This window comes from Scyliorhinus canicula, chromosome 25 (genome assembly GCF_902713615.1).
Source record: "Scyliorhinus canicula chromosome 25, sScyCan1.1, whole genome shotgun sequence".
Lineage (NCBI taxonomy): Eukaryota > Metazoa > Chordata > Chondrichthyes > Carcharhiniformes > Scyliorhinidae > Scyliorhinus > Scyliorhinus canicula.
In genome coordinates this window covers 19205395-19224404 of record NC_052170.1, presented here as the reverse complement: position 1 = coordinate 19224404, position 19010 = coordinate 19205395, and the positions used below count along the sequence as shown (strand labels likewise).

The window sequence follows — 19010 nt, the reverse complement described above, 5'->3', positions numbered from 1 at the left end:
ACAAGCCGTCTGGTTTAGCCTTCAGGGCAGCAGCCAAAGAGAAGGATGTCCATGGCTCGGAAACAGAATCGGCAGCAGGCGCCAATGACATTGCTTTAACTGGACAAAAATTCCTGCTCATCTGATCCAAACATGCAACATAAAGCAGAGAGCGTCCGACAGCTACTACCACAGATAATCATTGATCTCTGCTCAACAGTCTGAGGAACATGAAGGTGGTGTTCTGGAGTGTCCCTTGGCGCAAGAAATGACTATAGCCTCAGCAAAACTACAAAGATTGAAAGGGCAGCTTTCCAGATACACATACAAAGTGGTAACAATTAATAATGGGGTTACAGAATCACTTGTACCCTGTACCTAAAATTCCTCCATGTTCCAAATTACAGGCTGAGCACTCAGCATCAGCTGTTCATTTTGAGATGTCGTGAAACTTGAATAGCAGTGGTCACCACCACGACTTTGTTCAAACCAGAAAAACACTCTGCTTACCTGGTGGCTCAGCTTCTGAAAGCCAACGACGAGCCACCAAGGTGAGGGAAACGCCACTCGTTAATTCCAAGTCTGTGCTGAGATTACTGAACTCACGGGAGCAGTCGGAACAGTCAGACCCCGAACCTCTTGAGTAGAAAGAGCCAGTGGCTCCCGTCCCCTCACGGGAACGATAAGCGTGGATGTCGAGGCGGAGGGGAGGCTCAGGTGAAGTTAAGGCACCTACTACCCCTTGGTCGAATAACTTACTGCTGCTCAAGTCCAGCTGGAAAAAAAAACCTGCCCTCGTTCCATCTCTATTCCCTCACATTCTGCTCGTATTATGTGCAATTGCTAACAGAATCAAGAAAGGTGGACACTTTTACATAGCAGGGTGACATAGGTCCATAAATCAGCAAAGTCCTCCATAATAGAGAACTTTCTGTCCAGTGTCCCCATTTGTAGATTCCTCCACCCCGCCCCCACATTTTATTCTTTTAGGGGTTGAAAATCAGTTCTCAATTCCGAACTTCAAAGATCAGTACAAATAACTTCAAAGCAGTTTTGCTCTGTGAGCTTTTCTGGCTAAATTGGGAAAATAATATTGACACCGACTCCCACTTTGTGACCACAAGATGCTTTATTAAACCATTCAGAATGCTTACCTGGTACAGGTTATTTAATTTAACTTTTTGTGTCTTTAAATAATCCAGTGTAGTTCAATGTTTTGCAGCGAAGTTGGTAATTTTATTTGATTTAAAAAAAAATACAATTCGCAGTAACACTTGTTTCCCCCTCATTTGATTTTGCTGGAGCCCGTTTGGGCATTTTCATCCCACTGTAGGTTTTCTTTGCACCCCCCCCGGTCCCCCAGAGTTTCAGCGGAAACGAGAATCACCCATTTTACTGTGGCTTCTTCAGTCAGGATGACGGGAAGCTCCAGGTCAAGAGCCCTCCACAGCTTTCATTTCGTCCCACCTTCACAGGAGGCAAGCCAGAGAGATTTTCACAAAGCTGGATGCAAAGGAGGTGCCGAGTTAGCAAAATGAACACAAGCTCAGAGGCGCCGACCACTGGGATGATGAGGAGGCAAGGTGAGGGAAGCATTCGGAGACAGACACAAGCCGGCTGAAGCCAACTGCATTTAGTGAGACGAGCGGGAAGCTAGCAGTTTAAGATCGGCAGGCAGTAAGGAAGGAAAAAAAAACCCCAAAAGTTGGCACACCCTCCCAGCAAGAGCAGAAGCATAGTTATGGAAGGATGTCTCAAACAATAGATTAAATGCAATGACAGGAGAACCAGGAAATCAGTGAAAAGGTAGCAGCAATGAGATTATCGAGCCAAACAGGTTCTGCATAGAAGTCACAAAACAAAGCCTAATGCAGAACCAATAGCCAAAATATCCATGCAAAATACATAAAGCACTCACACCCTCCCCGCGCGCTGACTCTCAGCTCATAGAGAACTCACCTTGGAGAAGTGGACAGGGCAGCGTGTGCAAACTGCTGCCCTGCGGGAGTGCTGTGTGTGAAAACTGCCACCTGCGGGCCACAAAGCCCAGGTAACTCAGCCACGTTCACATTTGTGCAAATTCGCAATCGCTGGTTTGTCCCGAGTGAAACCTTTGGGCCTGGAGCTTTGGAAAGAATGGTTTGTTTGTGGCGCTGTTGTCTCTTATTGGCGGAAAGCTCCTAAATCAGAACCCGAGATCTGTTAGTTTCAGCAATATGAGATTTCAACGGATGGCTGAAAAGGCGGATTTCAGTTTGGTGTGCGGCGTCTGACACGGTTGGACAACAACCTCGTAAATGTCTTGAGTGAGCATGGGTCAGCACACTAACCCTAATTTGCATCCCCAAAACACGGATTAGATCTAGCAAACAGGATGATAATCTCCTCTGTCTCTAAGGATCCTGTATCAAACATGGGTCAGTTCAACCTCGAGGCCACGAACCCACAGCACGAAATGAGCCCCACCTGAAATATTAACCTGCCCTTTCAGATACCGTGATGGACCTGCTGGTAATACAAACTAATTTGGTACTAGCTCATTCACGAGGATGTTAAAGCCCTGGACAGAGTGCAGAGGAGATTCACTACAATGATACTAGGAACGAGGAATTTTAGAAAGGAGGAAAGATTGGAGCAATTGGGCTTTTTCTCCTAGGAGTTGAGACGATTAAGAGGCGACCTTATTGAGGTGTGCAAAATTCTGACAGGGTAAAGGAGGCTATTCCGTTTCCACTAGTTGTTAAGTTAGTGACTAGGGGGTCACAATTTCAGCAAGAGAGCTAGGAGCGAGATGAGGAGAAACTTCTTTACTCAGAGAGTTGTTGGGGTTTGGAATGCGCTGCCTGGGAGAGTGGTGGAGGCGGATTCCATCGGAGGTTTCAAAAGAGAGCTGGACATATATTCTAAAGTGATGAATTTAGAGGGCGACGGAGATAGGGCTGGGGAATGGGACTAGCTGGGTAGCTCTTTTGGGAGCCGGTACAGACACAATGGGCCAAATGGCCTCCTTCTGTGCCGTAAAATTATATGACTGCAGAACGAGCTCCCCATGTCCACCCCACGTCTAGTTACGAATACTGGATAGCACTCGTTTAAGTTATGATAGTACCGTGGCAGAGTAAGTTACCAAGGAAGGCTGGAGTAGACAGCATAAATGGATTGAAGCAACAATCAGATGCATTTCTGTTCTAAGGTTGCGATGGGTTTGGTGAAGCAGTTAGTTTGAAACACGGAAAAGGAACGGGAGGGTGAGCCCTAATGATCAGTGACTGTTACTAAAACACCTAATGCTCTTTAAAATCCTGATTCATTTCCACAGAATAGGAATTATATTTAAGGGTTATAGATGGTGACAACTTTCCTAACTCTGCAGAAAACAAGGCACTAGTGTAATCATGTCTATCCTGAACCACTCAGCTAATTGAGATAAACTATTTCTCACATTTTCTAGATCTATTGTTCACTGTAAAGACAGCTTCAGAAGTTAAATAACAGGATTGTTCACTGCTCACTGGACACACACATACAAATCAAAACCAGCATCCTTTTACCAGGTACACTTGCTCCTTTGATGTAATCTTTTTCAACCACCAGCTGTTAATTGCCCAGCCTGTGTAGCATTTCTGTCCCTGATAAAGGAGATAGTAACTTCAAATCAACACCAGAGATTTGACCACACAATCCATGACTGACACTCTCAATACAGCGCTGAGGGAGTTCTGCATTGTCAGAGGTGCTGTCTTTCCCTCTAAAGGTAGATGCCAAAGATCCCATGGCACTATCGCAGGTTTTGGGGCATTTAGTCCAAAATGTCTCCCCCACCCCTTCAACAGGCACCACAGCAAACAAATTTGCTTAGAGGGCCGGCACTGTACGCACATTGGCTACCTCAATAAGGCTGCAGCGGTGACTGCACTTTCCAGGGTAATTCACTGACTGGGAGAACGTGAGGTGCCAAAAGGCCGTCCTCTGATTGAGCAGCCCTCTATAGCTCCATCGTTATACCCTTCACCTAAAATCAACCCCTTGTGCCTTTCGTCACCCCCCACCATCAAACAACTGTGCCCCTCTTCATTAACCCCCTGTGTCCCTCCATCATGAGCCCTTTGTGTCCCCTCACCAATAAACCCTGCCCCCTCATGAAACTCCACAGGCCTCACTCCCATCATTAACCCCTTTCACCCCATCATTAGTCCCTGCACCCCTCACCCCCGTCATTAGTCCTTGCACCCCTCACCCTCATCATTAGTCCCTGCACCCCTCACCCCCACCATTAGTCCCTGCACCCCTCACCCCCATCATTAGTGCCTGCACCCCTCACCCCCATCATTAGTCCCTGCACCCCTCCCTCACCCCCATCATTAGTCCCTGCACCCCTCCCTCACCCCCATCATTAGTCCTTGCACCCCTCCCTCACCCCCATCATTAGTCCTTGCACCCCTCACCCCCATCATTAGTCCTTGCACCTCTCACCCCCATCATTAGTCCTTGCACCCCTCACCCCCATTAGTCCCTGCACCCCTCACACCCATCATTAGTCCCTACACCCCTCACTCCCATCATGACCCAGTCTCCCTCACCCCCATCATGACCCCGTCCCCCTCACCCCATCATGACCCCATCTCCCTCACCCACATCATCCCCCTCACCCCCATCATTACCCCCAGTGCCCCTCACCCCATCATTACCCCGTGCCCCCATCCCCGCTACCTTTCGTGCCCTTACCCAATTACCCCATGCCTCACCAACATAACCACCAGTGCCCCTCACCCCCTCCTGTGCCCCTCATCACCCCGTGTCCCTCACCCCCATCATTACCCACTATGTCCCTCATTCCTATCATTCCCACCCGCCCCCCCCCCCCGTGTCCCTCACCACTGACTTCCCCCATCCCCGCCCGCCAGCGAGGACGCACCGGTTTTAGGTTCAACCTCCTTGGGCGTAGACTCCTTGCTCTGGACCGAGGTATTGGTGCTGCTGCTATTCTTGGACCATTCGCGGTTGGTCAGCCGCCAGAGTTTCATAGCCCCGCCTCCCACTGACCAGCAGCAGCAGCTCTGCCACAGCTTGGCCGCGGGGGGAGGGGCCGGAAGTTCCCCCTCCCCGCCCCCACCGGCGGAGGAAGTCCCGCCTCCCGCCCTCACCGATTGGCTTACGGCTGAGGGGCCGCCCGCCGATTGGTGGAGCTGCCCGCCCCTCGACGGCGAGCCCCATTTGCGTCCCCCTCCCTCCGGGCCTGTAAAGCTCGGGCAGCCGCCTCACCGCCACCACCTGGACAGCCCCGACGCGCTGATTGGCTGGGAAGCGCTCACTGATTGGCAGAGTCGACCCCGTCACGTGGGCCGAGCCTCCTCCCGCTCTCCGGCCGTCCGCGACCGGCTCGTTTCCCCGGGCAACGAGCCTCGCTGACCGCCCTCCGGTGACGTGCCCTGGCCATGCCCTCCCGCCGCTGATTGACGTGTCGTCGCCACGCCCTTCCATCGTTGATTGACGTGGGGGAGGCCACGCCCTCTCGCCGTTGATTGGCGAGCTGAGGCCACGTCGTCACGAGAGCTGAATGACGTAAAGGCCGCGCCCACCAGCCAGTGATTGACGTGTGGAGGTCACGCCCTGTGACCTCCACAGATGAGGGATCCAGCATGGCTGCGAGGTGACTGACGCCCGCCGGTGATTGACGTGCCCAGGCCACGCCCTACCATTGATTGACATCTGTCGCCACCGCTGATTGTTTGGTAGGCCTGTGATTGGCGGGCCGGGGCCCCACCTCTGACGCATCATTGACACGCCCAAGCCACGCCTCCCACGCTTCAACCATCGCAATGACGTCATCCAGCTCACCAGCCCCTCCCCAGGGATAAACTAGTATGGCAGGGGGGGGTGGGCCTGAGGGAGAACTAGGGAATAGGGCCACTATGGCTCTGAGGAAGAGCAGAAAGGGAGATGTTGCTGAACACAGTGGGTCTGGTGGCCTGAAGTGCATATGTTTTAATGCAAGAAATATTACAGTCCAAAGATGTGCAGGTTAGGTGGATTTGCCATGATAAATTGCCCTTAGTGTCCAAAATTGCCCTTGGTGTTGGGTGGGGTTACTGGGTTATGGGGATAGGGCGGAGGTGTTGACCTTGGGTAGGGTGCTCTTTCCAAGAGCCGGTGCAGTCTCGATGGGCCGAATGGCCTCCTTCTGCACTGTAAATTCTATGAAAGGCAGATGAACTTAGAGCTTGGATCAGTACTTGGAACTATGATGTTGTTGCCATTACAGAGACCTGGTTGAGGGAAGGACAGGATTGGCAGCTAAAAGTTCCAGTATTTAGATGTTTCAGGTGGGGTAGAGGGGGATGTAAAAGGGGTGGCGGAATTGCGCTACTGGTTGGGGAGAATATCACAGCTGTACTGCGGGAGGACACCTATATGGGTAGAGATCAGGAATAAGAAGGGTGCAGTCACAATGTTGGGGGTTTACTACATGCCTCCCAACAGCTAGCGGGAGATAGAGGAGCGGATAGGTAGACAGATTTTGGAAAGAAGTAAAAGCAACAGGGTTGTTGTGATGGGTGACTTCAACTTCTCCAATATTGCCTGGGACTCCGTGCTCGGGGCTTGGCCGGGGCAGAGTTTGTAAGGAGCCTCAGGAGGGCTTCTTAAAACAATATGTAGACAGCCCAACTAGGGAAGGGGCTGTACTGGACTTAGTATTGGGGAATGGCCAGGTGGTTGAAGTTTCAGTAGGGAAGCATTTTGGGAACAGTGACCACAATTCAGTAAGTTTTAAAGTGCTGGTGGACAAGGATAAGAATGGTCCTCGGGTGAATGTGCTAAATTGGGGGAAGGCTAATTATAACAATATCAGGTGGGAGCTGAAGAACATAGATTGGGGGCGGATGTTTGAGGGTAAATCAACATCTGACATGTAGGAGGCTTTCAGTGTCAGTTGAAATGAATTCAGGACCGGCATGTTCCTGTGAGGAAGAAGGGTAACGAGGGATTTTATAGGCCTCGTCAAAAAGAAAAAGGAGGCATTTGTCAGGGCTAGAAGGCTGGGAACAGACAAAGCCTGTGTGGAATATAAGGAAAGTAGGAAGGAACTTAAGCAAGGAGTCAGGAGAGCTAAAAGGGGTCACAAAGTCATTGGCAAATAGAGTTAAGGAAAATCCCAACGCCTTTTACACGTACATAAAAATCAAGAGGGTAGCCAGGGAAAGGGTTGGCCCACTGAAGCGCAGGGGAGGGAATCTATGTGTGGAGCCAGAGGAAATGAGTGAGGTACTAAATGAATACTTTGCAGCAGTATTCACCAAAGAGAAGGAATTGGTGAATGTGGACTCTGGTGGAGGGTGTGTAGATGGCCTGGGTCACATTGAGATCCAAAAAGACAAGGTGTTGGGCGTCTTAAAAAATATTAAGGTGGGTAAGTCCCCAGGGCCAGATGGGATCCATCCCAGAATACTGAAGGAGACAAGAGAGGAAATTGCTGAGGCCTTGACAGAAATCTTTGGATCCTCACTGTCTTCAGGTGATGTCCTGGAGGACTGGAGAATAGCCAATGTTGTTCCTTTGTTTAAGAAGGGTAGCAAGGATAATCTAGGGAACTACAGGCCGGTGAGCATTATGTCAGTGGTAGGGAAATTACTGGAGAGAATTCTTCGAGACAGGATCTACTCCCATTTGGAAGCGAGGGGCCGTATTAGCGAGAGGCAGCACGGTTTTGTGAAGGTCCCTCATGGCAGACTGGTACAAAAGGTGAAGTCACACGGGATCAGAGGTGAGCTGGCAAGATGGATACAGAACTGGCTAGGTCATAGAAGGCAGAGAGTAGCAATGGAAGGGTGCTTTTCTGATTGGAGGGCTGTGACTAGTGGTGTTCCGCAGGGCTCAGTGCTGGGACCTTTGCTGTTCGTAATATATATAAATTATTTAGAGGAAAATGTAACTGGTCTGATTAGTAAGTTTGCAGACGACACAAAGGTTGGTGGAATTGCAGATAGCGATGAGGACTGCCAGAGGATACAGCAGGATTTAGATCGTTTGGAGACTTGGGCGGTGAGATGGCAGATGGAGTTTAATTCGGACAAATGTGAGATAATGCATTTTGGAAGGTCTAATACAGGTAGGGAATATACAGTGAATGGTAGAACCCTTAAGAGTATTGGCAGTCAGAGAAATATTGGTGTACAGGTCCACAGGTCAATGAAAGGGGCAACACAGGTGGAGAAGGTAGTCAAGAAGGCATACGGCATGCTTGCCTTCATTGGCCGGGGCACTGAGTATAAAAATTAGCAAGTTATGTTGCATCTGTATAGAACCTTAATTAGGCCACACTTGGAGTATCGTGTTCAATTCTGGTTGCCACACTACCAGGCGGATGTGGAGGCTTTAGAGAGGGTGCAGAAGAGATTTACCAGGATGTTGCCTGGTATGGAGGGCATTAGCTGTGAGGAGAGGTTGAATAAACTTGGTTTGTTCTCACTGGAACGAAGAAGGTTGAGGGGCGATCTGGTAGAGGGCTACAAAATTATGAGTGGCATAGACAGAGTGGATAGTCAGAGACTTTTTCCAGGGTAGAGGGGTCAATTACTGGGGGGGGCATAGGTTTAAGGTGCGAGGGGCAAGATTTAGAGGAGATGTACGAGGCAAGTTTTTTACACAGAGGGTAGTGGGTGCCTGGAACTCACATGGAGGAGGTGGTGGAAGCAGGGACGATAGTGACATTTAAGGGGCATCTTGACAAATACATGAGTAGGATGGGAATAGAGGGATACGGACCCCGGAAGTATGGAAGATTTTAGTTTCGACGGGCAGCATGGTGGGCACAGGCTTGGAGGGCCAAAGGGCCTGTTCCTGTGCTGTACGTTTCTTTGTTCTTGTTCTTTGTTCTTCCACCAGCTCAGAAACCCCTTTGGTTAAGCTAAAAGAATGGTCCATGGGAAGAACACACCCCCTCCCCCTTGAGGAAGCACATCACTCTGTCTCACATGGAGTCCAGGGAGAAGAAGACCACACACAGCCTTCTGACTGCCCCCTCAACCCTGCTCCACCTGGAGCCCCTTCCAAAGATAACCCACCCCATCGAGCCGGGTGTCCCTGGTCTCACCCGGAGCCTCTTCTGAAGATAACCCACCCCCTCGAGCCGGGAGGCCCTCGTCTCACCTGGAGCCCCTTCTGAAGATAACCCACCCCCTCGGGCCGGGCCACCCTAATCTCACCTGGAGCCCCTTCCGAAAATTACCCACCCCCTCGAGCCGGGTGACCCTGGTCTCACCTGGCCAGTAGTCCCGGTCCATCAGAGGGCTGGTGCTGCCCGGATCAGCAGCGGAAAGAAGCACGGGCAAGCTGTGGTTCTTCGGCGGGCTCAGCGCCACTGAGACCTCGATGGGATCTCTTGGTTTCGGCCCTCTCGTCCTGTAATTAAGCTCTCTGACCTCTACGGAGCGCGAGTGCATACTCTATATTGGCCAAACAGAAACCCTACAATTGGGTGTCGATGTCTCCATAGCCTGATTTAGAGATTTGAAAATGGCGCTGGTTTCCATGTATGTCAGACAGACCCTAACCGTACTGTCTTTCTATTACATCATCAAAGGCTAACGGAATGTTGGCCATTATCTCAAAAGGGCTAGAATACAAAGGGGCGGAAGTTACATTACAGTTATATAGAGCTCTGGGTGGAACCCATTGTGTTCAGTCTGGGCGTCACACCTTTGGAACGCTATGTTGCCCTCGGAGAGATGCAGTGTTGTTTCGGCAGAAAAGTACTGAGGCTGGAAAGGTTTTTCGTTAAATCGATCTACTTCTAACCTATTTATTTGTAGCGAAAAGACTCCCTTATGTCGGGTTCTCTTCCCATTCCACACCATTAGCTTTGGTGTGTGTCCCGCCCCCAGGATTTACCCATGGTTCCACCCTGTTTCTCATCGACAAACTGGCTGGACTGGCATCCAGTACTGGGTGAGCCGAGCTAAATATTCGCCAGCTAAATATTGGGAGGAGTGGAGTCCCTGCCAAAAATTCCCTTGTCCAGGAGGTGAGGGGAAGTTTCTTCACCCACAGAGTGGTGGAATTCGCCACCACAGAAAGTAGTTGCGGCCAAAACGTTGTGTGATTTCAGGAAAGAATTGCATAGCGCTCTTGGGGCTAAAGAGATCGAGGGACATGCGGGGGGGGGGGGGGGGGGGGGAGGCAGGATCAGGGTATTGAACTTAATGATCAGCCGCGATCGTAATGAATGGTGGAGCAGGCTCAAGGGCCGAATGGCCGACTCCTTCTATTTTCTGTGTCTTAACTACTGGCTCCAAGGAAACTGAGAGCAAGCTTGCAGTTTGGCAAGTGGGGGAGTTGGGGGCAGGAAGTTTTTGTTTTCCTTTGCTTTTTCTATTTTTCTCACCCGTTACAATTGGTTCTTACTCTCCGACAGGGAAAGGAGCTAGCTGTTTGGTGAGTACCTGGTAAGTAACTAATAATAATAATCTTTATTGGGCCTCACGGTAGCATGGTGGTTAGCATCAATGCTTCACAGCTCCAGGGTCCCAGGTTCGATTCCCGGCTGGGTCACTGTCTGTGTGGAGTCTGCACGTCCTCCCCGTGTGTGCGTGGGTTTCCTCCGGGTGCTCCGGTTTCCTCCCACAGTCCAAAGATGTGCGGGTTAGGTGGATTGGCCATGCTAAATTGCCCGTAGTGTAAGGTTAATGGGGGGATTGTTGGGATACGGGTTACGTGGTTTTAAGTAGGGTGATCATTGCTCGGCACAACATCGAGGGCCGAAGGGCCTGTTCTGTGCTGTAATGTTCTATGTTCTATGTTTATTGGTACCCCAAGTAGGTTTACATTAACACTGCAATGAAGTTACTGTGAAGTTTCCGGCGCCTGTTTGGGTACATAGAACATGGAACATAGATAATACAGTGCAGAAGGAGGCCATTCGGCCCATCGAGGCTGCACCGACCCACTTAGGCCCTCACTTCCACCCTATCCCCGTAACCCAATAACCCTTCCTCACCTTTTTTGGTCACTAAGGGTAATTTATCACGGCCAATCTACCTAACCTGCACATCTTTGGACTGTGGGAGCAAACCCGGAGGAAACCCACGCAGACACAGAGAGAACGTGCAGGCTCCGCACAGATAGTGACCCAAGCCGGGAATCGAACCTGGGACCCTGGAGCTGTGAAGCAAGAGTGCTACCTACTGTGTTACCGTGCCGCCCCACTAGTGTATCCCTAAGATTTTAACTGGTACACGGCTTGCCGGTATTGTTCATAAAATGTATAAAAAGCATCATAAATAAGTAAACAGTTATTTCAAACACATTACGGGTGTAGGACAGGTGATGTGTCAAGGCTGCAGCATGTGGGAGCTCCTGGTCACGTCGCGATCCAGGGAAAACACGCCTGCAGTAAGTGTTTGCAGCAAAGAGGAACTTCGGCTCAATGTCATTGAGCTGGAGGCTGAGCTGCAGACGCTGCAACACATCAAGGAGGGGGGAAAGTTACCTGGATGCTTGGTACCAGGAGGCAGTCAGACCACTTAGTCTTCTGATCTGGTCAGTGGTCAGGGACAGGGGTGTGTGACTGTGAGTGAGGCAGCAAAGGGACCGACTGGGCAGGAGTGCCAGACTCTGTGGTTGTCCAAATGGGAGCGGGGCTGCAGAGTAGATGAGCAAACTGACCATAGCTTTGTGGTACAAGAAGCTATTCATGTTGGGGGACCAAAAAAAAGAATGTCGTAGTAATCGGGGACATTATATTAAGAACATAAGAACTAGGAGCAGGAGTAGGCCATCTGGCCCCTCGAGCCTGCTCCGCCATTCAATGAGATCATGGCTGATCTTTTGTGGACTCAGCTCCACTTTCCGGCCCGAACTCCATAACCCTTAATCCCTTTATTCTTCAAAAAACTATCTATCTTTACCTTAAAAACATTTAATGAAGGAGCCTCAACTGCTTCACTGGGCAAGGAATTCCCTTGATTCACAACCCTTTGGGTGAAGAAGTTCCTCCTAAACTCAGTCCTAAATCTACTTCCCCTTATTTTGAGGCTATGCCCCCTCGTTTTGCTTTCACCCACCAGTGGAAACGATCTGCCCACATCTATCCTATCTATTCCCTTCATAATTTTATATGTTTCTATAAGATCCCTTCGCGTCCTTCTATATTCCAACGAGTACAATCCCAGTCTACTCAACCTCTCCTCGTAATCCAACCCCTTCAGCTCTGGGATTAACCTAGTGAATCTCCTCTGCACACCCTCCAGCGGCAGTACGTCCTTTCTCGGGTAAGGAGACCAAAACTGAACACAATACTCCAGGTGTGGCCTCACTAACACCTTATACAATTGCAGCATAACCTTCCTAGTCTTAAACTCCATCCCTCTAGCAATGAAGGACAAAAATTCCATTTGCCTTCTTAATCACCGGTTGCACCTGTAAACCAACTTTTTGCGACTCGTGCACTAGCACACCCAGGTCTCTCTGCACAGCGGCGTGTTTTAATATTTTATCGTTTAAATAATAATCCCTTTTGCTGTTATTCCTACCAAAATGGATTGAGAGGGATTGACACTTCTTTGCAACAAAGAGCAAGAGTCCAGACGGCGGTGTTGCCTGCTTGGTGCCAGGGTTTGGGACAGCTGCTCAGGGCTGGAAAGAAACTTGCATGGAGAACATGAGGAGCTAGGCACCAATTAAAAAGCAGAATCGCAACGGTTATAACATGGCGCCGGCTGTGCGCAGACCCAACCTACCAAATAGTGTCCCCCCCTGGCCACCCTCCACCATCTCCCCAGCCCTCGAGGAAGGCCCCCCCGGCCAGCAGCACGGCTCCCGGCCGACAGTGGCAGCGATGGACACCGTCTTCAGCCGCCCCGCCGGGTTCACGACCGCTCGGACCACATGTCCGCCGCGCGGTCGGGAATTCAGCCCTTCGGGGGAGGACCTTCAGGTGACGTGCCAACGACGCGATGACGCCATTTCGGAGCATGGAGCGGGTAGAAAACCGGTGGCACCGCCGGGATTTACCGCTCGATTGCCGATGACGATATCGGCGGCTGGGAACGCTGAATCCCGCCCGAGGTCCCTTACAGTCAGAAATGGGAGAATTTATAATAGAAATATAATGTTATGTAAAGCAAGGAAATAACAGAGCAAATAACCAGAGACTTTAGTTCCGTCTTCACGGAGAAAATCACAAATAACTTCCTATAAACGCTCGGGTACAAAATAGGAATTGTAGGAAATTAGTATTACTTCATGAAAAAAAGCGATGCAGTAAATGAGACTGAAAGAAGATAAATCCCCAGGGCCTGATATTCTCCAGGGTATTAAAGGCATTGGCCATGGAAATAATGGATGCATTGGTTGTTGTTTTCTATAGATTCTGGAACGGACTGGTGGAGATGCCCCTTGAGGTGGAGACTTGACCTGATGAAGGAGCAGTGCTCCGAAAGCTTGAGATTTCGAATAAACCGGTGGACTTTAACCTGGTGTTGCGAGACTTCAGACTGGAGGGTGGCAAATATAATCTCGCTGTTTAAAAAAGGAGGGAGGGAGAAAAGAGGGCATTACAGACCAGTTAGCCTCACATCAGTGGTCAGAAAAATACTACAGTCTGCTGTAAACTGTGTGATAACAGGACACTTAGACCAAATCAGTGGGATTAGACTAAGTCAACATGGATTGATGAAAGGAAAACCATGTTTGACAAACCTAGTGGCATTTTTGAGAACGTAATGAGTAGAATAGGTAAGGTTGAACTTGCATGCAACATCTAGTGAAAAATGAAAATCGCTTATTGTCACAAGTAGGCTTCAAATGAAGTTACTGTGAAAAGCCCCTAGTCGCCACATTCCGGCGCCTGTTCGGGGAGGCTGGTACGGGAATTGAACCGTGCTGCTGGCCTGCCTTGGTCTGCTTTCAAAGCCAGCGATTTAGGCCTGTGCTAAACAGCCCCTAGTATAAGCATTGGAGAGAGAATGAACTCACAGTTAATTTGTCAACGTTACTCAATAAAGTATTTGCTCTAATTGGAAGACTACAGGCAGCACAGTAGCACAAGTGGCTAGCACTGTGGCTTCACAGCGCCAGCATCCCAGGTTCGATTCCCCGCTGGGTCACAGTTCAAAGACGTGCAGGTTAGGTGGATTGGCCATGCTAACTTGTCCTTAGTGTCCAAAAAGGTTAGGAGGGGTTATCGGGTTACGGGGATAGGGTCGGTACAGACTCGATGGGCCGAATGGCCTCCTTCTGCGCTGTATGTTCTATGTTCTTGGATGTAGTGTATTTGGATTTTCCGAAAGCTTTTGATTGAGTGGGAAATTGAAGCATAAGGGATTTCGAATTGGTTATCGGAATGGAAACAGGGAGTCTGAATAAGTTGGTCTTTTTTGAAGTGAAAGGCCGGTGACCAGCTGATCCCACAGGGACTATTCCCAATATACATCAATGATTTGGATAAGGGAACCAAATGTAATATTTCCATGTTTGCTGAAGACATGACATGAAACTTGGTGGGAACGTGAGTAGTGAGGAAGATGTTAAGGAAGACGCGAGGAAGTTATTGGAATAAATGGGTCTTTTTCGGATTGGCAGGCAGCGACTCGTGGGGTACCGCAGAGATCTGTTCTCTGACCCCAACTGTTCACATTATATATTAATGATTTGGATGAGGGAACTACTTCCAAATTTGCAGCTGATACAAAGTTTGGTGGGAGGGTGAGCTGTGAGGAGGATGCAGAGATGTTTCAATGGGATTTGGACAGGCTGAGTGAGTGGGTACATGCACGGCAGATGCAGCATAACGTGGATAAATGTGAGGTTATCCACTTTAGTAGCAAAAATAGGAAGGCAGATTATTATTTGAATGGGTGTAAATTGAGAGAGGTGGATACTCAGCGAGACCTTGGTCTCCTCATGCATCAGTCGCTGACAGTAAGTGTGCAGGTACAGCAGTAAAGAAGGCAAATGGTATGTTGGACACCATAACGAGAGGCTTTGAGTATAGGAATGTTTTACTACAATTGTATAGGGCATTAGTGAGGCCACACCTGGAATACATTGTCTTGGTCTCCTTATCTGAGGAAGGATGTTCTTACTATGGAGGGAGTGCAGCGAAGATTTACCAGGCTGAATCCTGGGAGGCGTGACTGTCATATGAGGAGAGACTAAATCGGTTAGGATTATATTTATCGGAGTTTAGAAGAGTGAGAGGGGATCTGATAGAAATTTATAAAATTCTAACAGGATTAGACAGGGTAGATTCAGAAAGAATGTTCCCGATGGTGGGGGAGTCCAGAACTAGGGGTCATAGTTTGAGGATAAGGGGTAAACCTTTTAGGACTGAGGTGAGGAGAAATTTCTTCACCCAGAGAGCGGTGAATCTGTGGAATTCGCTACCACAGAAAGTAGTTGAGACGAAAACATTGTGGGCGCGATTCTCCCAAAACGGGAGAAATTGTAAGGCTGGCGTCAAACCCGGGCGGGTTTGACGCCAGCGCGCCCCTTCCCGACCGGGAACCGATTCTGGTCCCCGGTCGGGGCTAGCAGCCCAACGCCGCAAGCTCCGGCATCACGGGCTTAACGAATTTCGTTAAGCCCGCTTGCCGGAGTTAGCGCCGGCTGACGCGTCATATGACGTCAGCCGCGCATGCGCGGATTGGAAGACTCCAACCCGCGCATGCGCGGTTGACGTCATCGCATATTTGCGCGAAACCCGCGCATGCGCGGGCCGGGATGCCCCTCAGCCGCCCCGCGAATGGATACTGCGGGGCGGCGGAAGGACAAATAGTGCGCGGGCATCGGGCCCGCTGCCCGCGATCGGTGCCCACCGATCGCGGGCCCATGGCACCCTTGGCACGGCCGTGGTACTGCCGTGCCAATCGGTGCCATGGTTATAAAAAGCGAGTTGTTCCCGCCGTTTTTACGAACGGCCAGACCAGGTCTGTTTGCCGTTCGTAAAAACAGCGTAAAGGGCTGGGACTTCGGCCCATCGAACAGCTGTGAATCGCTGCCGGCCGTAAAAAAACGGCGGCAGAGATTCGTGTCAGGAGTTGGGCGGGGGGGGGGGGGGGGGGGGGGAGGAATGTCGGGAAGGCCCTCCCACTATTCTCCGACCCGTCGTGGGGGTCGGAGAATTTCGCCCTGTGTAATTTCAAGAAGGGATTAGATTTCGCTCTTGGGGCTAAAGGGATCAGGGATATGGGGGGAAGGCGAGATCAGGGTATTGAACTTGATGATCAGCCATGATCATAATGAATGGCGGAGCAGACTCGAAGTGCCGAATGGCCTCCTATTTTCTCTATGTTTCTATGTATGTAGGTTTTTACAACCATAATTGCTTGGTTTATTAATGACTTTCCTCTGGATGGAATATACTGATAATGTGTAGGGTGAGTGGAGAATCATCAATTTAAAACATTTCTTTCCACATTTGTTACAGGAATGTTTTGCCACAGGAATTAGTTGAGGCACAGGCAGGTTTGTGGTTCAGGGCAGGCGATTGCAAACTTGGATTGGAGCAAACACAGTGAGCCAAGTGGCTGCCTTCTGCACTGAAGAACTCTATGCTTAAACCATGGGAGGACGTAAGAAACCAGATTATCTTGCCAAATTAGGAACAGGAGTAGGCCATTCAGCCCATCGAGCCTGTCCCGCCATTCAATGAGATCATGGCTGATCTGTGACCTAACTCCATACATCTGCCTTTGGCCCATAGCCCCTTAATATCTTTGCTTGACAAACATTTGTCTATCTCAGATTTAAGATTGACCACTGATCTAGCAGCAATTGTTGTTTGTGGGAGAGAATTTCAAATCTCTACCACCTTTGCATGTAGAAGTGCTTCCTAACATCTCTCCTGAACGGTCTGGCCCTAATTTTAGAGTATGCCCCTGGTTCTAGAATCTCCAACCAATGGAAATAGTTTTTTTCAAATATAAATTTAGAGTTTGCAATTCTTTTTTTTCAATTAAGGGGCAATTTAGCGTGGCCAATTCACCTACCCTACTCATCTTTTTTGGGTTGGGGAGGGTGAGACGCACGCAGGCACGAGGGCGAATGTGCAAATTGACTGGGGCTGGTTTAGCACAGTGGGCTAAACAGCTGGCTTGTAATGCAGAACAAGGCCAGCAGCGCGGGTTCAATTCCCGTACCGTCCTCCCCGAACAGGCGCCGGAATGTGGCGACTAGGGGCTTTTCACAGTAACTTCATTGAAACCGACTTGTGACAATAAGCGAGTATTATTATTTTATTATTAAACTCCACACAGACAGTGACCCAGGGGATGGGATTGAACCCGGGTCCACGGCGCCGTGAGGCAGCAGTGCTAACCACTGTGCCGACAAACCAGTGGAAATAGTTTATCTTTTCCTACCCTCTTCTCCTGTTAATATTTTGAAGACTTTGATCAGATCACCCCTTACCTTTCTAAATTCTAGAGAAAACAGATCTAATTTGCGTAAACTCTCCTCATAACTGAACCTCTGAAGTCCAGGTATCATTTTTGTAAACCTACGTTGCACTCCCTCCAAGGCCAAAATATCCTTCCTGAGGTGTGGGTGCCCAGAACTGCTCACAGTGACTCCAAGTGGGGTCTAACCAGGGTTTGTAAAGCTGCAGCATAACCCCTGTGTCTTTATATTCCAATCCTCCAGATATAAAGGCTAGCATTCCATTAGCCTTTGTGATTACTTTCTGCACTTGTTCCTGGCATTTTAAACCAAAGATGTGCGGGTTAGGTGGATTGGCCATGCTAAATTGCCCTTAGAGTCCTAAAAAAATAAGGTTAATTGTAGGGGGGGGGGGGGGGGGGGGGGGGGTTACTGGTATCGGGTGGATACATAGGGTTGAGTAGGGTGATCATTGCTCGGCACAACATCGAGGGCCGAAGGGCCTGTTCTGTGCTGTACTGTTCTAAATCTAAATCTAAATCTATGCACCTGAACCCCCAAGTCTCCTTAGGCATCCACTGAAATTAGTTTCATACATTCTAGAAAGTGCTCTGCTCTATCCTTTTTTGGTCCAAAATGGATAACCTCACACTGCATACATTGAAATCCACCTGCCACAGTTTTGCCCATTCACTGAGTCTATCAATATCCCTTTGTAATTTTATGCTGTTATCTACACGGTCCACAATGTCACCCAACTTTGTGTCATCAGCAAATTTGAATACATGACATTCTATGCCAGTACCCAAGCCATTAATGAACGTGAACAATTGAGGCCCTAACACAGATCCCCGTGGGACATCCTTAGTCACATCCTGCCAATTTGAGGATCTACCTATTGTCCCTACTTTCTGTCGCCTGCCACTCAACCAATTTCCCAGCCATGTCAGTAATTTGCCCTCAATTCCATGGGCTTCTACCTTAGTCTCTTGTGTAGGACTTTATGAAATGCCTTCTGGAAGTCCATATAAACAACATCCACAGACATTCCCCTGTCCACTACCTTAGTCACCTCTTTAAAAAATTCAATGAGGTTTGTCAGGCATGGCCTTCATGTCATGAATCCATGTTGGCTCTACCTGATTAACTAAATATTTTCAAGGTGTTCAGTCACCCCATCCTTGATTATAGACTCCCAACAATTTCCGCACCTCAGATGTTAGGCTAACGGGTCTGTAATTCCCCATTTTCCTCTTTTTCCCTCCTTAAAAAGTGGAGTGGCGTGGGCAATTTTAGGGAGTGCTGCGCCGTCGAAGGCACCTCTCTCAGTACGTACAGCAGAAGTGTGATCAGCCCTGGTGGATGCAGACAGATCCAATTCCCTTGGTCGAACATCACTGGAGTTCTCCAGGCGCCCGAGAGACCACTTACCCCTCAATAAACCACCCAAAACAGCTGCTTTTTGTGGGAGCTTGCTGTGCCCATATTACCTGTACGCTTCCAATATTGCAACAGGTTTCAAAAGAGCTTAATTGTAATGCACCTTGGGGCATCAGGATTGTGGAAAGCACGACGTAAAAGTAAGTTTCATCTTGCTCACCCTTGATATCGTCCTTGTGAAATTTCACAGTGCAGTCTATACAAAAGGTCATTGACGG

The 19010-nt window shown here is 49.3% G+C and overlaps 2 long non-coding RNA genes across 2 annotated transcripts; one reads left to right on the top strand and one right to left on the bottom strand.

Annotated features, from left to right (window-relative positions):
* Positions 1 to 1193: 1193 nt before the first annotated feature.
* On the bottom strand, positions 1194 to 5281 carry LOC119957036. Its single transcript, XR_005458730.1, has 2 exons — positions 4895 to 5281; positions 1194 to 1482 (listed from the first exon to the last, which is right to left on the bottom strand). It is a non-coding gene; the product is annotated as an uncharacterized LOC119957036 (long non-coding RNA).
* LOC119957037 lies at positions 5241 to 13724 on the top strand. Its single transcript, XR_005458731.1, has 3 exons — positions 5241 to 5711; positions 10391 to 10421; positions 13343 to 13724. It is a non-coding gene; the product is annotated as an uncharacterized LOC119957037 (long non-coding RNA).
* The last annotated feature ends 5286 nt before the right edge of the window (positions 13725 to 19010 follow it).